The sequence below is a fragment of the Terrapene carolina genome, unplaced genomic scaffold, assembly GCF_002925995.2.
Source record: "Terrapene carolina triunguis isolate 2854851 unplaced genomic scaffold, T_m_triunguis-2.0 Scaffold68, whole genome shotgun sequence".
Classification (NCBI taxonomy): Eukaryota; Metazoa; Chordata; order Testudines; family Emydidae; genus Terrapene; species Terrapene triunguis.
Window position 1 is genome coordinate 64257663 of NW_020664419.1, and position 10977 is coordinate 64268639.

Below are 10977 nucleotides of genomic sequence, written 5' to 3' on the forward strand. Positions count from 1 at the left end.
GAGCGCTGCTTGTGGGAGCCCAGGCGGGGAACAGATGGAGCCGCCGCGGAGATCACGGGGGTGGGGTGGGGTGGGGGGCGCGGAGCCACTTCGCTTTCCTCCTGCCCAGCTGCCTGCTGTGGAGGATTGTTCAGCCGCTTCCCCGGCCACTGGAATTCAAGTCACTAGGGACGCGCTCCCTGCTGCCATCCGCCTGACCCGTCGGGGCACCTCTGCATTTCTGAGCTGGGAGGCCGTTCAAATCCGCCTACTTTCCGAAACAAAACTGGACGCTTCACTGTTAGGAGTTGATCTTATCAAAAGTTTACTGTACAACTGTATAGCGGAGTTTGATAAGATCAGGCTTGCAGATGAGACAAAGCTGGCGGGAGGGTTGCAAACACTTTGGAGGATAGAGCTAAAAGGCAGAGGTATGGTGATAAATTGGAGAACGGGGCTATAGACAACAAAATGAAATTCAACATGTAAGGTGCTATACTTGGGGAAGAAAAACCAAATGCACAAATACAGAATGGGGGATAACTGGCTTGGCAGCAGCGCTGCTGAGAAGGATCTGGGAGTTGAGGTGGATCACAACCTCAACATGAGTCAGCAATGCGATGCTGTTGCAAAAAAAAAAGCAAATGCAATTTTGGTTGTATTATCAGAGGCATTGTGTGCAAGTCATGGGAGGTGACACAGTACTGCTCTACTCCGCGCTGGTTAGGCCTTGGCGGGAGGACTGTGTCCTATTTTAGTCGCCAATGTATAGAAAGGATGTAGAGAAACTAGAAAGGATCCAGAAGTGAGCAGCAAAGATGATCAAAGGGATGGAATGCAAGCCATACAAGCAAAGGCTGAAGGAACTGGATATGTTTAGTTGGGAAAAAGAGGAGATTACGGGGGCGGGGGGACAGGATAGGATACTTGAAAGGCTGCCATAAAAAGATGGAGAAACGTTGTTTTGTCCTGCAACAGAGAACAGGACAGGAGGCAGTAGGTTCAAACTACAGTATAGCAGATTTAGATTAAATTAGAGGAAAAACATAACTGTAAGAACATTAGGACAATGGAACAAACTGGCTGGGGAAGTCATAGTAGCTCCTTCACCCGAGGTTTTCAAAAGGAGGCTGGATAGGCATCTGTATTGGATGGTTAGTCACAACAAATCCTGCATCTTGGCAGGGGGCTAGACTAGACCCTTGTGGTCCCTTCTAACCTTATGATTCTAAGAGAGCGCAGTCTTGGGGTTGGGGGGGGTGGACCCAAAGCTGCCTGGATTCAAACGCCCCCAAACTTGGAGGGGATGTGGGTCAGGATCGAGATTGTGTAGCGGCCTCCAGTCTCTAAAAACAGGCCAGGTTATTGCGTGTGATAACTGTGTGTTTATGAACAGGATCAATGTTAGCTGATTGACATAGTCATAGAACCATAGGGTTAGAAGAGACCGCAAGGATCATCCAGTCTAACCCTCATGCAGTCCAATCAACAGATACATGTGAGTGAAGAGGGGAATCTACAACACAGTACTTAGAACTTTAAACATGAGGTAATTCCTCACAATCTCACCCAGTCTGTTTGAAATGTTAAATGCTAAAATAAGCGTATGCTTCTATGAAGGCAAAGGTCTTGACATAAATTCTTCATAGAATGGGTCATTCCCTCTGGAGTGATTCCCACCATCCCCATTCAAGAGACACAGAAGTAAATGTCCAATTGTCCTCTCAAAGACCAGAAGAATTATTTGCCCTGGAAAAATTCACCCTAACAAGATGTTGCACTTTGCATGTGATTGTTCCCAGAGCACAACTTCAAACAGTTAGTATGCCTCCATGAGTGTACTATGAGCATTGAAAGAAACTGGGATAACAGCAAATTTTAATCAATGGTTTATATATAGTAGTAAGCACAGATGAGAACTTTGTCTCTAACATAAGTAGAAGGCAAGGGCAGTATATTGCCCAAAATTCAGTCTGATGGCACTCCAAATGCATAAAGATTAAACTAGGGAGAGCTGCAGTAACTAATGATGGGGTGGTTCCTATTTTTCTAGAGTGTAGAGGCTCAGTGTCAACTACAAGTTCAAAGAGGATGGGAAAATGACAAAGTACCGTAACTGATGTCTGATGTACAGTAAACTTTAAAATGTTCAATCTAAACTTCTCCTAAACTTGAGATCATTTAGAGCATTCATGAAGAAGTCTCCAGCATGCAAGTTTGTTAGTGATTTTGTTTTCTATGTTTAGTTTGTATGTAAGATAATTAGCCTTTTTGCTTCCTTAGCTACAAGCATAATGATGCACTTGTCCTGTGGTTTTTGTTTTGTTTGTTTTGGGTTTTTTTGGTTCTTTTCCAGAAGGATTCCCTTCTTGAGTTACTTGTGACTCTCTTGTGGGAGTTCTCACATCTGATTAAAATCACTAATTCTGATAACTTGTAAAATATTATTTTTTTGTCATTACATGGCATTTGTTGCTCAGAAGTGAGCTTTGAATTTAACTTTATTTCACAAGTCTAATCACTAGGAAACAGGATTATGAGTGGCATTGAATTGTACCTTAATTTACTTATTCTTATCAAGAATGGTACCCTGCTCTATTCTATTCTCCTTTCAAGGTTACTTACTGAGAGAGTTCCCAGGTCACTATTGTTTGTTGAACTGAATGAAACACAAACTCCTTTCTTTAAAAAGACCGTGGAATTCTTTAATTGCTCTTTGTGTGCCTTATGGGAAAATGAATGCTAATTTGTGATTCACAACCTAAGGTAGTATCTTATTAAAATGATAAATTATTAGTAATTCTGCATTCATATCAGCAATTAAATACTTAAAAAAGAAAAACTTTATTCTACCCAATAGGTAAACTAATACAGCTCTGAGCCACTGTCTATGCAGTGACTCATAGAGCATACCCAACTGAAAGAACCCACAATCAGGCCAAACAAGAATCTTGCACCACACTTTACTGTAGTCAGATGCTGGTTCTGACAGGCTGTTGGGGAAAGCAAGCTCAAGATCTGAGGACCCTTTGCAGTGAGCTGCACTCCCCTATAAGTAGGGCCCTACCAAATTCAGGGTCCATTTTGGTCAATTTCATAGTCATAGGATTTTAAAAATCGTAAATTTCATGGTGTTGTAACCGTAGGGGTCCTGACCCAAAAAGGAGGTGGGTGGGTGGATATCGCAAGGTTATTGTAGAGGTGGTTGCAGTACTGCTACCCTTACTTCTGTGCTGCTGCTGCTGCTGGCGGGACACTGCCTTCAGAGCTGGGGGCCTGGCCAACAGCCGCCTCTCTCTGGCTGCCCAACTCTGAAGGCAGTGCAGAAGTAAGGGTGACAATACCATGATCCCCTTGCACCCTCCCTGCAAATCCCTTTTGGATCAGGTCCCCCAGTTTGAGAAATGCTGGTCGCCCCATGAAATCTGTATTGTATAGGGTAAAAGCACACAAGACCAGATTTCATGGTCCATGATGTGTTTTTCTTGGCTATGAATTTGGTAGGACCCTACCTATAAGGCTGATAAAAATGAATGTGCTATTTAACAAACCCATTATTTACCCTGATATAGTAAATTTTCACCTTGATTAAGAACAGAGATAAGATATCAAACTATAGATTTTATTGATCAGTCATAAACAGCTGCACATTAATTACTAATCTGGCAAAAGTCTGTGAATTTACTGAGATTAATGGCTTTCTAATTGGCGTGTAACTGCATTGGCTATAGTTCCAGAACAATGACCTTCTGGTTGCTTAAGGGCTTGTTGATGTTTATGGGCTTGATGCAGGAATGGCTTGGTGAAATTCTATGCCCTATGTTATTCTGGAGGTCACACTAGAAGATCATAATGGTCCTTTCTGGCCTTAAAATCTATAAGTGATTAAACAGAGGCATCGGCATTTATAGGCTGGTGTGAGACCAGGGAGTCAGAGCCAGATAGGCTACCCTGTGTATCTCATTTAAAATGCTACTCTGTTTTCTAACATCTTCAATGGAACCAGGGTCTTTAATAGACGCTTGGGTCATTGTCTCTTCTTGCTCTAAGTCAGGGATCGGCAACCTTTCAGAAGTGGTGTGCTGAGTCTTCATTTATTCACTTTAATTTAAGGTTTCGCGTGCCGGTAATACATTTTAATGTTTTTTTAGAAGGTCTCTCTCTATAAGTCTCTCTATAATATAACTAAACTACTGTTGTATGTAAAGTAAACAAGGTTTTCAAAATGTTTAAGAAGCTTCATTTAAAATTAAATTAAAATGCTGATCTTAAGCCACCGGCCCTGCTCAGTCCGCTGCCAGCCTGGGGTTCCGTCCACCTAGGCCGGCAGCAGGCTGAGCGGGGCCTGTGGCCGGAACCCCACCTGGCAAGGGGCCGGCAGCCGGGACCCCAGACTGGCGGCGGGCTGAGCAGGGCCGGCACCCCAGACCAGCAACGGGCCGAGCGGCTCAGCCCACTGCCGGTCTGGGGTTCTGTCCGCTGGCTCCTGCCAGCCAGGGTCCCAGCTGCCGGCCCCGCTCAGCCCGCTGCTGGTCTGGGGTTCTGGCTGCCGGCCCCTTGCCAGCTGGGGTCCCAGCCGCTGGCCCCGCTCAGCCCGCTACCCAGCACCCACCCTGAGCACCAGGTTGGCATGTGTGGGGAGTGCAGGAGTCAGGGCAGGGTGTGTGTGTGGGGGGGGCTGGGTATGTGTGGAGGGTGCAGGAATCAGGGATGGAGTCGGGGGGGCATACAGGGGGCCGGGGTGCAAGGGGGGTGCAGGGGTCAGGGCAGAGGGCTGGGGGGTGGTGGGCTGGGATCAGGGGGGTGCTCCCTGCCCCCTGAGTGGCTCACGGCAGGGGGCTGGAGGGATACGCCCTGTTCCTACCCCCCTTCCCGCTGCCTCTTCTCTGCCTCCTTACCGGTCTGAGCAGCGAGGGCGCTGGGGCTGCTCTTCTCCCCTCCCTCGCAAGGGCCATCGGCGACAGAGAGGGAGAAGAGGCTGGGCTCGACACAGCATGCTGGGGGAAGAGGCGGGGGAGGGGGAAGCTTGGCTGCCGGCGGAGCCTGCCGTACAGCAGCAGCCGGCAGGACCAAGCTTGTTTCTGCCTCCTGCCCCCGCCAGAGAGAGCAGTAGGTGAGGGGGGGGGCGGAGAAGAGCAGGCTGGGTCGGGCAGGATTTTTAATGGCATGCTGCTGCCTACCGGGGTCCGGCTCAGCCCGCTGCCGGGGTTTGGCAGTGGGCTGAGCGGGACCCCAGCAGGCAGCAGCGTGCCATTAAAAATCAGCTCGTGTGCCGTCTTTGGCACGCGTGCCATAGGTTGCCGACCCCTGCTCTAAGTTAAAGATGTCTCTGAATATAAATTGCTTAATATTAAAGCTCACTGGGAATATTTTTTGGAGGGCTAATTCAAATCAGAGTTGGTACCATCACTTATTTTTATTTAACATTTTACACTCATACTAACCTTGGCAACTGAACTTCATGCACTGGACAGGTACAATGCTACTGACTAACCCCTAGATGAAATCTCTTGTGCTGGTAGTAGGACAGAATATCAAGATACCTGTAGTGTTCCACAAATACAGACTAGAGAACTCATCCGTGTCTTCCTTGATTCACAAAAAGCATTTTTAAAAATAATCTCAAGAATGCTTTCTGGTGGATAACATCTAGTGCAAGTAAACAGTTTTATTTAGTCTGACCATCCTTAAATGTGTTCTGGTAAGCTAAGGAAAACTCTTGAGTGAAGATGGCGTGATTCAGAAATGAGGTACGTGAGCAAATATCCGCTGACATAAGCTCTCTGGACTGGATTTTTATGAACCATTAGCCAGTGTGGAATTGGACCCAAAGAATGGAACCTACTTTCAGGGTGAAATTCAGCCCCTTGTGGTTGTGGGTGGTCAGTGAAAGGCCCTCTGTCACAGAAGCCCTACATTGGGAAGAGGTGCAGTCAAAGTAGCCACACTCTGCAATCCTGTGTTCTGTGGAAGTGGTCTCCATAGGTCTTGGATAGGCTGGTGCATGCAGTGGGGAGCATGGGAGAGTGTTGTGTGTATGTTGGCTGGAGAGGGAGGAAGAACGGTGGCATGGCCTTTGATATGCAATTATGTGTTTCAATTACTGGGAATGGTAGTGCTTATGGAGGAACAATGGCTGCTATTCCAGTCCCATAAAAGTGTCCATTTTGTCTGGATGGAGTCCCTAACCTAAGCAGGAAATATTGGTGGCAGCAGTATCATGTAACTCTCTCTTCTGGTATACAGAAATTAAAAATCTCAAAACAAGCTAGCTTCCAAGATCAGAAGGCCTCAAGTAATTTTCAAGTTGTAGTAAGTTTGCTTCTAAGTTTGTTTGCCTATAGAAAAGGTTTGTATTGGCTAATATGCACTATTGTAGTAATTTCTTAACGAACTAATTACTTGGGATAGTTATTACTTTACTGAAAGTAACTCAGATCATCTCCAGGAAGTCATGTTTTGCACTATTGCTTAACATGTAAATTAACAAGAGCAAGGACCGGGTGGAACGACATTTTGTTTTCTAGATATTCCAACTGAATCGATCTTGCTGCTCTCAAGAGATTAACTATTGTATCTGTGAACATGTAAATAATTAGGAGAAGCATTTTTTGATATGCGTCGCCATACATATCTACAATGTATGTCAAATATTCCAGTACATCACACAGGATAGGCTTATAAAAGTCAAATGCTAAATTTAAGCAACACTGACTCATTTCTGACTCCTCCACTGTATTGAGTCTCTCGTAAAGAAGCAACATTCTGTAAGATTATTTAAATTTCTTGGTGACTGGAAAGCACACAGAGCATATGTAATTTTTCTATTTTTACTATGTAACCTATATTACACTCGCTCTTTAGAGCTGTGCCATGTAGATTACTGAAAAATAAAACCAAAATATGTTAATTTAATGCAATTCAATTTTATCTTTCCTGTTGCAGACCCTGAAAATATATTCTCTTTTATGCAGGATAGGGCTAAATATGCCAGTGCTATACAATATATAGGTAGCACAATACAAATGCTGTACTCTGGCAGAGGCGACAGAAAGCATTCTGTTACAAGTGAAAAACTTAAATACACAATTTTATATTAATTTATTAATATTTCTATAGTGCCTTCCATCTGAAGAGTACAAATAACTTTGTAAACATTAATGCATTTAAATCTCATAAGATTATTTTGAGGGAGGTAAGCGTTATTGTTTTTGTTAAAGATTGAAACTGAGACGTAGATCAAGTGACTTGCCAGGATACACAGGAAGTCTTTGGCTGAAATAGAACTCTAATATCCAGAATCAGACTTGTACTTCATCATGAGACTCTTCGAACTTGCTGCTTTCACAGGGTCTTGAATCTTTAACAATGACAATCTTACACAATTGTTTCTCATTCATTTGTGTTAAATGTATTAACAAAATAAATATTTCTAAGCTCTCTGAATAAAAATCTCTTCCCTCTGATTCAGATTTCACTTGCTTGGTGTCAGTCATAAACCGACTGTACTAGTTCTTCATCTGGTTATGCTCTTTCATGAATAAGGGAAGGACAAAGACTCAGATCTAATATAAAGTAAATCAAAATGATTATTTATATTATGGCATCTAAAGGATTCAATCAGGACTGAAGCCTTACTGTACTGGATACTGTAGAACTATGGAGACAAGCTCTGCCCTGGACAGTTTACAATCCAAAATTTTTTTGGGAAGCCTTTCAGAGTTCCTTTTATAAATCATAAAGACACAGGGGAACACAACCCCCGCCCCCTTCCATTACAGGTTCCTGTTATGGAAAAGAGACACTTATTTTAATTTATTTCTTTTGTTTCATATTGCATTAGATCCAGAGGTGAAAGTAAGCCGGTACGGTACAGCATACTGGCAAGAGCCGGTACACAGCCGACCATACCAGCAGGGGGCAGCTTCCCTAGATGGGCAATTTAAAAGGGCCCATGCCCTTTAAATCGCCGCCAGAGCCCTGCTGCTGGAGCCCTGGGGTAGTGGCAGCGGCTGGGAGCCCCGAGGCTCTGGCAGCGATTTAAAGGGCCTGGGGCTCCCAGCAGCCACTGCTGCAGCCGGAGCCCCAGGCCATTTAAATCTCTGCCAGAGACCCAGGGCTCCCGGCAGCTGCCGCGACTACAGCTACCATGGGGCTCTGGCGGCGATTTAAAGGTCACAGGGCTCCTGGCCGCTGCTACCACAGCCAGAGCCCCAGGCCCTTTAAATCACCGCTGGAGCCCCACTGCCAGAGCCCCGGGGTAGCGGCAGCAGCCGGGAGCCCTGGGCCCTTTAAATTGCCACTGGAGCCCTGGGGCTCCCGGCCGCCGCTGCCGCAGCTACTGCTACCATGGGGCTCCGGCAGTGATTTAAAGGGCCCGGGTCTCCTGGCTGTGGCTACCAAAGCCGGAGCCCTGGGGTAGCGGCAGTGATTTAAAGGACCCAGGGATTTAAAGGCCCCGCCCCTTCCGCCCAAGGGACCCCCTTCCCCAGCCTGCTCAGGACCCCGGCCCTGCGTACCGGTAAGTCCCTGAAGTTATTTTCACCCCTGATTAGATCTCTACATCCCAATAACAGTTGGTACCCCATTATACTAATTGCTGCTGAGACATAACATAAGATCATCTCTGTCCCAAAGGGCATACAGTCTCCGCTGCTTTGACTTTAATTCAAGGGTTGTAAGTTTTGCATACTCAGCTATGAAACTCCACTTAAAAAAAATGCATACATTCCTGTATAACATTAATAGTTTAATAACTCTAAATGTAGTGAACATTTTGTACTACAAATATTCAAAACTGCTCTTTGTTGCTTAAGTGCTACATTTTTCATTGTGCAAAATGGCCTGGAGGCTAGTTCTCTATGGCCCAGCCACTTGGAAAGTTCAGCTTTTTAATTGTGGGTTCAGGAAAAAAAACAACTTTTTTTTTACAGCAGAGTATTTCCCCCCACATTTTCAATCCTTTGAGACCAAGTGTAGAAAACTTCATCTGAAAAGGAGGATTTTTTCCTGAAAGTTAGAAGCATAAAAAGAGGTTATACCGTTAGTCCCAATGTAACCCTAAAGAAAGCATGTGCTATCAAGAGAAATCTATAAGGATCACACAACAAAATAGCTATAGTGAAACCATCTAACTCTTCAATAACCACAAATATCCTATTTGTATTCCTCAATCAAGATAAATCTGGGCAAGAATGAAAACAGAGCTATGGGTACTTACAGGTACCCCTCAGTTTTGTACCACCTTTGTCTCTGGCCCATTTCTATTTCGCTCTGACAACGAATACCACTGCATTGTAGTTTTGCCTTTCTGCCCTCTATTCTTGGAAAAGTTCCTAGATTTTCAGGCCAGAAGTCATTGGATCATAGTCTGACCTCCTGTATTATACAGGCATTATATTTCACTCTGTTACCCCTGTATTGAGCCCAGTAATTTATGCTTTAATTGAATGCAACTTTCAGACAGGCATTCTGTCATGATTTGAAGATGGCAAGAGAGAGAATTCACCACTTTCCTTGGTTGTTTGTTCCAATGGTTAATCACCCTCACTGTTAAAAAGTTGTGCCTTATTTCTAATTTAAATTTGTCTGGCTTCAGCTTCCAGCCATTAGATCTTGGTTACATCTTAGATCTAGTGGAGGAAGAGCCTTTTGATACCAGGTATTTTCTCCCTATGAAGGTACTTATTACACTAATTCAATAACTTCTCAGAGCTGGTCTACACTACAGCTTAAGTCAATGTAATTTACGATGCTCAGTGGTGTGAAAAAACCCCCACACCCCTGAGCGACACAAGTTACAGTGACTTAATCACTGTCCACACTGACGCTTCTGCCTTTTGTGGAGGTGGAGTAATTATGCTGATGTGCTACAGTGGCACAGCTGCACTGGGGCAGCTGCACCAATGTAACACCGTAGTGAAGACTTGCCCTCAGGCTCTTTTGATAGCTAAAGAGATTGAGCTCTTTAAGTCTCTCATTGTAAGGCATTTTTTCCAGTCCTCACATCATTTTTGTGGCTCTTTCTTGTACCATCACCAATTTGCAACACCAGTTTTTAAAAACACAGACACCAGAACTGTACAAGGTGTTCCATTATCAGTCTCACCAGTGCCATATACAGAGGTAAAATCACCTACCTACTCCTACTTACTACTCCCCTGTAGAGGTAGGGTGGGAAATGGTTTTACCATCCTGAAAAATTTTGAACTTTCAAAAAATTGCGGTGAAAATGCAATCTTAAATTTTCAAAAACTGAAAATTTTGGGTTGGATCAATGGAAACATTTTGTTTTGATTTTGATCTTTTTAATCTCAAAATAAATTTTACTCTGTCCTGTCCTCCTCATTATTTACCACTCCACCAATCTTTGCCATCTGCAAATTTTATCAGCAATGATTTTATTTACTTGCAGAACATCCACTGTGTCCCAAAATACCAGGTGCCCACCACTTATTTGAAATCTGTCCCCAAAACTCACTGCTTCCACAAACTAGCCCACACCAATAGAACGGACACTGCCTACCCATCTATTTAAAATAAAATGGTGAAAGCAGTTCCAAGATGGTCTCCTGTGCTTTTTCTTTGTCTCTTTAGGCTCTGATCCTGCAGTCCAATCCACACGGGCACACTACTATGCCTACTTGAAGGCCTATGCAGGATTACTGTAAGCTCTTAAGGGGAGGGGTACTGATTAGTTCTTTGTTGTGTACAGGGACAAAACACAACAAAATGAGTTGAATAAGTTCTCCATCTGCAAAAATGCCACAATTGAATCCAGCTTACCTGTAGGATTCTGGTAGCTCTGATGTTTTATGAATTCCACTTTCTAGAACAAGTATGTTATGGTTATGCTGCACATTGAAGTATATTTTTGTCAGTCGTACCTTGAATTAAAAGGTCTACAACCAGCTATCTGAACTTAACACTCCCTCTTCCCCACTAAATTTGAGGTACCTGGATAAAAATGGACCTATAGCCAAAAAACAATTGCAATTA